The following is a 13,476-nucleotide window of genomic DNA, read 5'->3' on the forward strand; positions in this document are numbered from 1 at the left end:
CTTACTGGAGCTGAGAAAATATGGTAAGGGTTAAAGGAAAGCTGTGATCTGAGGGAAGGAAGTATTTAGGACACCCTCCCTTAATATAGTCCCAGCCTTGGCAGAGAGATTAATTCTACAGCTCATTGACTAGCATGAAGGAGTCCATGATCAATGCTAAATCAGAAATGAATGGTGCCAAGCATGAAAGTTAAAGATATAGTAAATGTCTACAGCTGAGAAAGACTGGTAACTATCAGAGAATAACCATAGAAATTTAAAAAACAGACATTCTTCTCTTCATCTAGTCCTCATTTAAGGGTTGACCGTCTTTGTAATTACTAAAATACATGAAAACTATGGGGGACATCCCTACTATTTTCTCTGTCATTTACTCATTCAACACGTTATTATTTGGCTTCCACAAGTTTATGGGAACTGAGGGTATGGAGTTTAACAAAATAGGCAGAATTCCTGCCCTCACTGAACAACCTTTCTCATGATGGGAGAGATTGCAAGCAAGTAAGTAAACAAATAGTCAAGAAAATTTTATGGTATGATAGACTCTGTGAAGGAAATAAACTAGGTAAGCTGACAGAGTGGCCAAGTAGAGGGCAGTCTAGGTAGGATAGTCAGAGAAGGCATCTGTGAAGAGGCAATTATTGAGCAGAAGTGACAATGATAAGCAAGGATTGGTCATGGCAAGATCAGAGACACCACAAGGAAAGCACTTAAGGAAAATATTGGATCAGTTGAGTTATATTGAGAAGGCTTGTGAGGCCAGAGCATAGTGAGAGAGGGAAGAGGCATCCATTATGAAGTAGATGAGAATGAGACCATGGACCTAGAAAGTGATAGCAAGGAATCAAAATTGTATTGTAAGCACAGACGGAAACCATTGGAAAGTTTTAAGCAGTAGTGTGACTATAGCTTTTTTTTTTTTTTACTGTTTTTTTTTGGAAGATGGTGTTGAACAGGGGAGATTGTTTGCCAGTTTTTTCCACTGTAAGGGTACCATTTTTCCCTCTCCATGCACTAGTCTTTGTAATCAGGTTAATAAGTCCAGCCAATATTCAGGGGGAGGAGAATTAAGCTCCACTTCCTAGGAGGGGTTATTTATATATTTTTGGAATTATTTGGACATTGATTTATGTATGTTATATATGTAATCCTCATTACAATCTTATGGACTACATGTGCTACCATATCCTGAATTTATGAATGAGAAAACTGATGCATGGGGAGGTCATTTAACCTTATTAAGTTTACCCAGTTAGATTTGATAAGGAGCATCTAGTTCCATCGGTGTTTTTTTTAATCCTCTACTATTACTATTATTTCCCATAGATCCTGATTAATAAAAACAACCTGGAAAATTAATCATGAAGGGATGTAGACTTCTGGTTCCCTATCCAATACCACTAAGAGTAAGAACAGAGAAATTTTATTTTCTATGGTTTTGAAATGTTTGAGTACTTGACTACTATTTCTGTATAATAGTCGCATATTTTCTAAGATTTAAAAAAATCTGTGATGCATTTGAACACTTACAAACTTAAATAATTAAATACAGAAGAGATGTACATGTACTATTTTATGACTGTTGCTATATCAATTCTATTAGCATTGTTCTCAGTTTTAATGTGACTAGTGTTTCATTGAACCTATTTATAAAGTCATTATGGTATTCTATATCATAGTATGTTTGAGTAAACTGATAATCCATAAATATGACTTATTCTACTTTGTTTACCACTTTTCCACTTTTGTGTTATGTATCTGGTAATTGTAATCTAGAGGAGAATGTTTTTATGACATTATTCTAAAAACATAAAAATTATTGTCAAAAAATACATTGTTTGGGACTTGCTTTTAAGGTGATGAAAATGTTCAAAAATTGTTGTGATGTTTGCACAACTCTGTAAATAGACTACAAATCATTGAACTGCATGCTTTCACAGGGTACATTGTATGGTATGTGAATTATGTCGGAATAAGGCTGTTAAAAAGAATGTTGTTTAATTCTATCACAATAATAACCAGTGTGTAAGACGTTTTGCCTTAGCACACTGTAAGGAAGAATTTCTATTTCAGCTTTCTACATTGAACCTATCCTGTGCCATCAATAGGCAGCATCAGCCCTGGGAACACTAATGGTGATATGACTAACAGTGACTGCGTTCTAATGTGCCAGGCCTTGTGCTGAGCATTTTGTACACATTATTTCATTTAATTCACTAAGATATGTAGATGTACATTTAACAAATGAGAAAGATGAGACTGAGAATGGTTAAATAGTCTAACTTCATTGACATAGCTGGTTGACTAGTAAAACCAGGAAGTAAAACAGGTCTGCCTGATTTCAAGTACTGTAAATCCCTGTCCTCCCATGTGATCCCTTGTGATATTCCCTTGCATTGAGACAGTGAAAGAGCAGAATTTTCCACGCTAATATACATTTTGTTGGCATAAGGAGTATTTTAGGCTGATTATTTTTTAAGAAACAAGCAGACATAAGAAAAGCTCTGAAAACCAAGAACTTACCCTTTTGTAAGAGACATTACAAGGGAAATCTCCATTTGTAAAAGAAATTTCCATTGTCTCCCTCTGTGTACCAGAAAGAGGAGGAAGGCTAAATTTCTATAAATTCTTATCCATGGAGAAGGCAAGGACTTAAAACTATGTAACAACCATACCCTTGATTACTGTTCTTTGCCTGGTAGCCTCCCATAACTCATCTCCCCTCTTCCCCAATATCTTCTTTTTTCTTTAGTTAGAGATGATATTTAAGGTGGTGGCCTGAACCTTTTCAGGGAGTTTCTCCATTTTCCTGGGTCTCTCCCATGTCACAGGAAATATACATGTTTACTAAACGTTTGTTTTTTTTTTCTTTTGTTCTTTTTTTTTTAAGTTTATTTATTATTGGAAGACAGAGTCACAGCGTGAGCAGGGGAAGGGCAGAGAGAGAGGGAGACACAGAATCGGAAGCAGGCTCCAGGCTCTGAGCTGTCAGCACAGAGCCCGACTCAAGGCTGGAACTCGCAAACTGCGAGATCATGACATGAGCCGAAGTTGGACGTCGGACGCTTAACCCACTGAGCCACCCAGGTGCCCCTGTTATTACATCTTTAGATAGATAGTTTTTCTTCTGTTATTCTACCTTTACAATTCCATCAGAATATTCTATCTTTAGAATTCTGTTATTCTGTTATTCTATCTTTATTACAGTGGGGTCTCAGCCAACAACCTAGAAAGAAACTTTCCTAGAGGAAAGTTATTTTTGCTCCCTCACAGTGGGAAATAGATTAAATGATTGCAAATTTTCTGCAGGGAAGCAAAATATACCACCCCAAAGTATGCCTCTTTGTCATATTGATATTTTAAGGTGGTTATTTTTAAAGATATAGCAGATACAGACGAAGATCTGAAAACTGAGTAGAAGTTAACCTTTGGTAAGAAACATTTACATTTATAAGGGACATATCCATTTGTAAGAGTGTCTCCCTCTCTGTACCAGGACTAAGAGAATACCCAGATCTCTAGAAATGGAAACTGGAAAAGGTATGGAGTTTGATAAAAAAAAAATTCAACTGGGTAGATTTAAAGATCTAACTGGATTTGTTCAATGATTTATGAATCAGGCTGCATCCCATCTAGCAAGTAGAAAGGAGCTCCAAGGAACTGTACATAATGGAAGGGTTGTATAGGTAGAAATGGGGCAGAACAATTAGCAAAAGACACAAAGGATTGTTTCAGGCAAGGTCACCTTCCCTTTGGGGGAAAAGCAGGAAGGTTTGTTAGTTGGATTAACTCATTTTCCTTCGGTAGATGGAGAGGGCTCATGTGACAGATTACCTTGTTGGTGCTGAGCAGAAAATTCCTGATTGAGTGATTAAGACTCCTACTGTGGGAGAAGTTGAAACTGTAATTCTATTAGATAGTAAGCACCAGTTTGGAGACCTGGTCCAGCATAAATAACTCCATTTTGGACTTGTGGTTGTCATTCTAACAACTTAAAGGTCTGCATAATAATTCACTCTTGTTTATTGTCTTTTCCTCATAAACTTCCATAACTAATTCCCCACCCCTAACCTATTTCTTTTGTCTTTAACTGAAGGTGGTATTTAAGGTGACGGCTTTGGCCATTTAAGAGTTACTCAGTTTTCCTGGATGTCTCCTGTGTGTGTGTGTGTGTGTGTGTGTGTGTGTGTGTGTGTGTATAGGATATATGTTATAAAATTTTGTTTGTTTTTCTTCTGTTAATCTGTCTTATGTCAATTGAAATTATTAGGCCCAGACAAAGAACCTAGACAAGAAGAAGGGAGATTTTTTTTATTCCCCAATAGTTCCCTTAAATAGTGCCCTTTTCCTCTAGTGGCCATTTTCTCCCCTTTACCCTCCCCTCTTCCACCTCTTTCTCCTCCTCTTCGTCCTCCTTTGTTTTGGGCTGAAAACTAAAAGATAATGAAGAACTTTGGGGAAAATTAGAAAACAGAATACGTAATTCAGGAGTAATGGCAGTTTAATTAAATTCTGGCTCTTTTCTGCAAGCTTTATAGAGGAAAAAGATATGGTCTTGGACTTTATTGTGCTATAAAATCTCAATTCTAATGCCTAAGATTAGACTTTCTTTTTAAGGTTACCATCTGTCTGCTACTGGTTCCGAGTGACTATAGATCACTGGGCTTGTATAGTAGGTCATTCTGGAATGAGAACTGGAGCAGGGGGTTTAATTGTTATCTAGTTTGTAGGTGGGGCAGACTATCCATTTTTTCTTAAGAATATTGCCCTTCTTAATCTATGAAGGCACCATCACATTTTTTTTGTCATTTAGTGTTATCACATATATGAAATAATACATCAAGTATTCATTAAGTGCTTCCTATGTGCTAAAGGACTTCAGAGCAAGTCTTCCCAAAATGTGCCACTTTGGCATATGGACTATTTTGAGACCCTGTGGATTCAAGAGAAACTTTTTACTGTTCCCTTAATCACTTAGAAGAATCTAAATTGGAGGCCCTTCCCACAATTGGAGTTACCCCCAGAGATAAATTTTGTCTGAGTGACCCATCTGTATGGCAGGGAAAACATTTAATTATCAAACATCTGCTCTTCTTATTGCCTTAGAGTTGTCCCCCCTCCCTTTGAAGCCCCAAACCCTGATCTCACTCTTTAGCCAAAGATGCTACATATACCTCACTGTACCTTTCATCTTCAAATCTCTTATATAGGTAGGGTTTCCATAAATACAAAATTAAATTTGATTTTCTCCTATTAATCTGTCTCAATTTAATTCTTAGACCACCTGAAAGAAACTTTGAAGGGTAGAAGAAAATTTTTGCTCCTCAACAGTGCATAGCACTATTGTACAGAATTTGGGCCAGAGGGTAATTGGGGGTCTTTATCAGCTGAAAATTCTCTCAGCCTTTCTACCACCGCAAGTGGCCCCGGTAAATATATAACATAAGTTAAAACATTTGCTTTGAAAATGAAGCTTTAGGCACATCCCCTAGTTCACCCCTTATCTTCCCCCTCAGTAGAAGGTACTATTAATCCCTTGCTATAGAGGAATTTTAGAACTACTACTGCTGTGGTGGGTATTTGGGGGAGAACACAAAATTTATAAAGTATTGTCTTTTCTTTCAATGAGCTTATAATCTAATTGCAGAGTAATTACATAAATTTGTGGGGAAAGTAAATAGCAATAAAATATTCACCAAAGCTTTTTTTTGGCACCATTTTTTAAAAATAAAAACTCATATTCTCATTTTCCACTCTTTAAACATAACATTGAAAAATCAGCAAGGAAATGCCCCAGGGAGTTTGGAGTTGGGGTAGAATGGGTCACCACACAGGACAGGGCCAATTAGCACAAGGGGGCATGTGTTGGGCGAGGTGGTACTGTGGGTGGTGGCACTTGATGTGGTTTGGAGTGTTGGGGTTCAGAGCTGATGGCCAAGAATTCTTGAGACATCTTTGGTGCAAAAAGGTGGTTTTATTAAAGGATGAGGATGGGGCCCGTGGGCAGAAAGACCTGCCAGATTGTGAGGAGTGACTGATTATATACTTGGGAGTTGGGGGAGGTAAAGGCAAGGGGAAGTTTCCAAAAGGATTTTCATATACTAAAGAAGACTCACAGGATACTGGAGGCCTAGCTATTGTCAAGCTAAGGTTGTTTTTTCTCTAGCAAAGCATTAACATTAAGACAGTAGGGAGTTCCTGGAGGAATGTTATACTCTGCCTGCCTCAAGTATTTGTCAGTGGGCTGCAGGTTACAAGGAAATTTAATTTTATCTACCATTTCCTTCTGTCTTTATTTCCCATATCAGCACTGACAGGATGCGGAGCTATGGGGCTAGATGGCTGAGGACCTACTGACCAGATCCACCCTCTCATTGTGCTGCCCAAACACCCTGGCTGTCCTGCTATACTTCTGGACAGAGAAGGTCTCTCCCAGCCTAAGGGCTGGGGGACTGCAGGGACCAGTCCAGGCTAACATGTCACAACCTGCAGTTGCCCTTCTGTGGTCCTTGAGCTCAGGTGCTTGGTAGGGGGAAGACGGAAGGCTACAGCAAGGGTAGTAAGGGAAAGCAGAATTTGCCATCCCAAAATATCTCTTTGGCATAAAGATTATTTTTAAGAAACAGCATAGGAAAAGTTCTGAAAACCACACAAAAGTTACCTTTTTGTAAGAAACATTTACATTCATAAGGGAAATCTCCCTTTGGAAGGGTGTCTTCCTCTTTGTACCAGGAAGAGAGGGGTGCTTAAAACTCTAGAAACTTTTAGCAACGGAGAAGGCAATGGCCTAAATCAATTTAACAACCTTACTCTTGTTTAGTATGCTTTACCTGATACTCCCCAGCTCTGACTTTACCCCACCTACCAACATCTTCTTTTGTCTTTAGCCAGAGATGTTATTTAAGGTGATGGCTTAGGCCATTTCAGGGAGGCCAATTCTCCTGGGTCTCTCCCATGCATTCTGGTGGTATACATATTACTAAACTTCTGTGTTTCCCCCCTGTTAATCTATCTTTATTACAGTACAGTCTCAGCCAAGAACCTGGAAGGGTAGGGGTAAAATTATTTTTCCCTTCCTATAGGATGTGGGTGGGTAGCAGCACCTAGTGCTAATAACACCCTCTTGGCCAACCCCCACAGTGTCCAGGGAATGTGGGAATAGACGCAGCCGGTGACACAGGGGCTTTTCATGAGATAGGCCTGGATTGCAATGTATTTTCCTCTCAGGACTGCCTTCGCTGCATCCCAAAGCATTTGGATTGTTGTATTTTCATTTTCGTTTGTTTCCATATATTTTTTAATTTCTTCTCTAATTGCCTGGTTGACCCACTCATTCGTTAGTAGGGTGTTCTTTAACCTCCATGCTTTTGGAGGTTTTCCAGACTTTTTTCTGTGGTTGATTTCAAGCTTCATAGCATTGTGGTCTGAAAGTAAGCATGGTATAATTTCAATTCTTGTAAACTTATGAAGGGCTGTTTTGTGACCCAGTATATGATCTATCTTGGAGAATGTTCCATGTGCACTCGAGAAGAAAGTATATTCTGTTGCTTTGGGATGCAGAGTTCTAAATATATCTGTCAAGTCCATCTGATCCAATGTCTCATTCAGGGCCCTTGTTTCTTTATTGACCGTGTGTCTAGATGATCTATCCATTTCTGTAAGTGGTGTATTAAAGTCCCCTGCAATTACCACATTCTTATCAATAAGGTTGCTTATGTTTATGAGTAATTGTTTTATATATTTGGGGACTCCAGTATTCGGCGCATAGACATTTATAATTGTTAGCTCTTCCTGATGGATAGACCCTGTAATTATATAATGTCCTTCTTCATCTCTTGTTACAGCCTTTAATTTAAAGTCTAGTTTGTCTGATATAAGTATGGCTACTCCAGCTTTCTTTTGGCTTCCAGTAGCATGATAAATAGCTCTTCATCCCCTCACTCTCAATCTAAAGGTGTCCTCAGGTCTAAAATGAGTCTCTTGTGGACAACAAATAGATGGGTCTTGTTTTTTTTATCCATTCTGATACCCTATGTCTTTTGGTTGGCGCATTTAATCCATTTACATTCAGTGTTATTATAGAAAGATACGGGTTTAGAGTCATTGTGATGTCTATATGTTTTATGCTTGTAGTGATGTCTCTGGTACTTTGTCTCACAGGATCCCCCTTAGGATCTCTTGTAGGGCTGGTTTAGTGGTGACAAATTCCTTCAGTTTTTGTTTGTTTGGGAAGACCTTTATCTCTCCTTCTATTCTAAATGACAGACTTGCTGGATAAAGGATTCTTGGCTGCATATTTTTTCTGTTCATCACATTGAAGATCTCCTGCCAATTCTTTCTGGCCTGCCAAGTTTCAAAAGAGAGATCAGTCACGAGTCTTATAGTTCTCCCTTTATATGTTAGGGCACGTTTATCCCTTGCTGCTTTCAGAATTTTCTCTTTATCATTGTATATTGCCAGTTTCACTATGATATGTTGTGCAGAAGATCGATTCAAATTACGTCTGAAGGGAGTTCTCTGTGCCTCTTGGATTTCAATGCCTTTTTCCTTCCCCAGTTCAGGGAAGTTCTCAGCTATTATTTCTTCAAGAACCCCTTCAGCACCTTTCCCTCTCTCTTCCTCCTCTGGGATACCAATTATGCGTATATTATTTCTTTTTAGTGTATCACTTAGTTCTCTAATTTTCCCCTCATACTCCTGGATTTTTTTATCTCTCTTTTTCTCAGCTTCCTCTTTTTCCATAATTTTACCTTCTAGTTCACCTATTCTCTCCTCTGCCTCTTCAATCCAAGCTGTGGTCGTTTCCATTTTATTTTGCATACCGTTTATAGCGTTTTTCAGCTCCTCCTGACTATTCCTTAGTCCCTTGATCTCTGTAGCAGTAGATTCTCTGCTGTCCTCTATCCTTTTTTCAAGCCCAGCGATTAATTTTATGACTATTATTCTAAATTCACTTTCTTTTATATTATTTAAATCCTTTTTTTTTAAATTTTTTTTTCAACGTTTATTTATTTTTGGGACAGAGAGAGACAGAGCATGAACGGGGGAGGGGCAGAGAGAGAGGGAGACACAGAATGAGAAACAGGCTCCAGGCTCCGAGCCATCAGCCCAGAGCCTGACGCGGGGCTCGAACTCACGGACCGCGAGATCGTGACCTGGCTGAAGTCGGACGCTCAACCGACTGCGCCACCCAGGCGCCCCCTTAAATCCTTTTTGATCAGTTCATTAGCTGTTGTTATTTCCTGGAGATTCTTTTGAGGGGAATTCTTCCGTTTGGTCATTTTGGATAGTCCCTGGAGTGGTGCAGACCTGCAGGGCACTTCACAGGGGCTTTTCAGAATGAAGGTGTAGCAGCCCTAATCACTGTAGGAGGCCCTGGGGCCAGGGAGACAATGGGCCCTCTCCTCTACCAACTGACTAAGGAGCAGAACCAAGAAGGGCTCTGCTTCCATTACAGTAGGTACCCCCATGGGCAATTTCAAGTAGTTTCATGAGATCAAATGTCACAAGGTCAATATGAGTTCCAGAAACATTCAAAAGAAGAAGGGAGGTCAAGAACCAGCTTCTGGAGCTCAAAACCAAGATTTTAATCTGTTCCACTACTTGCTGTGTGACCCCAGGCTTTATTTTTTCTATCTTTGAAATGGGGAAATAATAGTACCCAACTCAGGAGATATTGTGAAGAGTAAATAAATTAATACAATTAATGTATTGTCTTGTAATATAATGTATTATAATGTAGTACAGTTCCTGATTACATAGAATTATGTGTTAGGTACCACTCTTGCTCCAGAAGGTCAGGCAATCTCATGTTGAAGTGAACAGGGGGGCTGCTATAAAAAAGGAAATCGCTGGGGTGCCTGGGTGGCTCAGTCTGTTAAGTGTCCAACTTTGGCTCAGGTCATGATCCCATGGTTTGGTTCATGGGTTCAAGACCCACGTCAAGCTCTGTGCTGACAGCTCAGAGCCTGGAGCCTGCTTCAGATTCTGTGTCTCCCCCTCTCTCTATCCCTCCTCAACTTGCACTCTGTCTCTTTCACTCTCTCTCTCAAAAATAAATAAACACTAAATTTTTTTTTTTTAAAACAAAATCACTTGCACTGGGTTTGCACAAAAGGTTAATATTTGAATGGAAGGAATTTTTACTATTCACACTATGTGTGAAAAAGGGCATAGTGTTTATCATTGTAATGCTGCAACTAGTTTTATCTCTTCTGTGTCTCATCCGATCAGGATTCCAGGTAAAAGCTAGTGGAGGTTCCTCAAAAAATTAAAAATAGATCTATCCCATGATCCAGCAATAGCAATGCTAGGAATTTACCCAAGGGATACAGGAGTGCTGATGCATAGGGGCACTTGTACCCCAATGTTTATAGCAGCACTTTCAACAATAGCCAAATTATGGAAAGGGCCTAAATGTCCATCAACTGATGAATGGATAAAGAAATTGTGGTTTATATACACAATGGAATACTGCGTGGCAATGAGAAAGAATGAAATATGGCCTTTTGTAGCAACGTGGATGGAACTGGAGAGTGTTATGCTAAGTGAAATAAGTCATACAGAGAAAGACAGATACCATATGTTTTCATTCCTCTATGGATTCTGAGAAACTTAACAGAAGACCATGGGGGAGGGGAAGGGAAAAAAAAAGTTAGAGAGGGAGGGAGTCAAACCATAAGAGACTCTTAAAAACTGAGAACAATCTGAGGGTTGATGGGGGGTGGGAGGGAGGGGAGAGTGGGTGATGGGTACTGAGGAGGGCACCTGTTGGGATGAGCACTAGGTGTTGTATGGAAACCAATTTGACAATAAACTTCATATTAAAAAAAAGTTATTAGCCCCTAGTATCAATTTGTAATGGTGGGAAAGAGTTGCAGAGTCACTGCAGCTAAATGTTTACACAGTAGTTTGTAATAATCATAGTAGTAAAGATAATAGTCAACATGGAGAAGTTATTATGGGCCTAGTATTGTTGTATGTGCTTTGCATACATAGGTGACCTCACTTTATCTCAGCAGTTCAAAAAGGTATTTTATTTTATGTTTTTAGCAGATAGTTGATTGAGAGACACAGGGAGGTTAGGGAACTTGACTATAATGCCTGTTCTAGGAAGTGGTGGAGACAGGATTGGAATACAGGAAGTCAGGCTCCAGAGTCTCCATTGAATTGAACCCATTATTAAGGCGAGAAGATAGACTTACAGCTGTGTACACAGATGTTATGGGGAACACAAGATTTTGGTACCCATCAAATCCTACCGTTTGGTCTACTTTCTGCTCTGTTTCTGGGTAATCAAAGTTCTGGTGTTGATAAGCTGAGAACAAGAATGGATCAAACAACCTGATGACTCCAAACCACTGCATAAAATGTCCATAGTTACCAAATCAGTAAATCCATGGGGTAGTTTCTCTATATTATTAAAAGTCTGTCTAATGTATTACAGTTAGTTTAAAAACATTAGCATTATGGGGGTCATATTTTATTTTACACACTCACATTCACACATGTGCATACTCACTTTTCTACGTGTGGACAGTACATGTAGATAAAGCTGGCTTTGAGCTGTGTATTTTACTAGGTAGCTGGATACTAGACCTAGCCTGGAGGCAGGAACATGAACTAAAATATCTCAGCGGGACCTTTCCAGAAATCTGACTCTCAGGTTATATAGCAACCTGAGATAGGTAGGAGAAGTAACTCTTGGAACGATTTCCAGGAGCATCACACTCCATTTGTCATTTCATGTTCTTGACCCAGAAAAAGGGGAAGCTATTGAGATGCAATGGCTGGAACCTTCACTAAGTAAACAAATAAAATTAATAGAGCACAGTGTGTGGCTCCATGTGTGTCTTTCCAACACAATGTCTTATGTCATGAATGATTAGGAAGTTCTAAGCAAGATGAAGCAAATAGCAAAGCAATTTGTAATGCAAAATGTAGATTTAGGCAGACCACATAGAAACATTGATGGCTCCTTAGGAGTTTATAATAATGGTACTAGATAGCCAAGATTATCTATTTGAATAATTTAATCTTTACTATATGGATATTAGTATACACTGTAAAAAATTAAAAAAAGACATGGCTAAAATGAAGAGACTTTAGCTTTTAGAGATGCAAATAAATGTGCATTTCTCATAGTTCATTCTTGCCATTTTAATTTTGCTGAATTTTATTGCCAGCTACTTTAAATATGCTTCTTTGCATTTACTAAAATGTCTAAGATAGTATTGTTCCTCTATAATTGATCATCAGAATTCCCTGGAAAGTTGTTTCTATAGAGTTTTTGAATTTATTCCTTATCATTCTAATTCAGTAACTTTGTGTCAGGGTTCAGAAATCTCAATCTAGATCATTTTATGATTATTAAATCAAATAGATTTCTAAATTATTGCTTCTATAAATAATCAAAAAAGGGTTTCATAAACTATGACTTGAGCTCAAGCTTCCCAAACCCATTGGCACACTTAGTGGTAAGGAAGCATGATAATTAGCAAGGGTCAACTGCATGCCAACCAATTTACCTGCATTTTAAATATTGTATTTAATTGTCAAAGCGGTTAGGTAAATAATGTATGTTCACATAGCTGGTAGATAAGAATCAGGATTCTGATTCTTTCCATTGTGTCATACTACTCTGAAGCACTTGTTTTGGATTCATAGAAGGATAATAATTAATGAGATAAATACTTTCCCTTCCAAGCAATTATTTCCATGTTTATATAGTTAGTAAATACCTTTTTGTATCATTGGAACTCAATGGTTAAATAGGATAAAATATCTGTGACTCTTAAATAACAGATGGCAAACATTTCAATGATCAATAATTATAGACCAGTTTGATAAAACAGTTTGAAGAGAAAGACCAAAATTTTATGGTAGTAATAAAGAAAAAAATATTTTTGTTTCTTTTTTTAGTTAAGGTATTTTGAAATCAAAACTATTATGCATTTCTATTTTGTAATTTCCTAGTATATAAAATAAGTGATATTCTGTTACATAGGAATAAATTAAATCACCTGTGTAAAGTTAAATTATAAGTACACATTACTAGGACTTATGCTAGTAGAATCTGCAGTTTTTCCGAAATCTAAATTCGTTGATAAATACCCTGTCAATACTATATACAGTTAAAACTGTGATTTTTCTTGTCATTTATATTTAATACTAAGACATTTCACAATCTTACCCAACCTTCTTTAAATTCAAAACATTGTCAAGTCTGGGAGTGTTTCTCTTGTTAAGATAACATTCTCCAGGAAAATGTAAATAAAGAAACTGTTGGATTTAGAGGAAAATAGGTTTGGATCCACAGTAAATAGCAAGGGTGGGACCTGGTGACAGGCTGGCATGAGACTCTGGGACTGTCACACGCCCATCTTGTTTACAAGAGTAAATGCCACTCTTTTGCTCATATTTGTGATGTCTCTTTGAGAGGTACCACCTTTCCTTTCTAAAATCGTAGATTTTCCT

This window comes from Prionailurus viverrinus, chromosome B1, assembly GCF_022837055.1.
Source record: "Prionailurus viverrinus isolate Anna chromosome B1, UM_Priviv_1.0, whole genome shotgun sequence".
Lineage (NCBI taxonomy): Eukaryota > Metazoa > Chordata > Mammalia > Carnivora > Felidae > Prionailurus > Prionailurus viverrinus.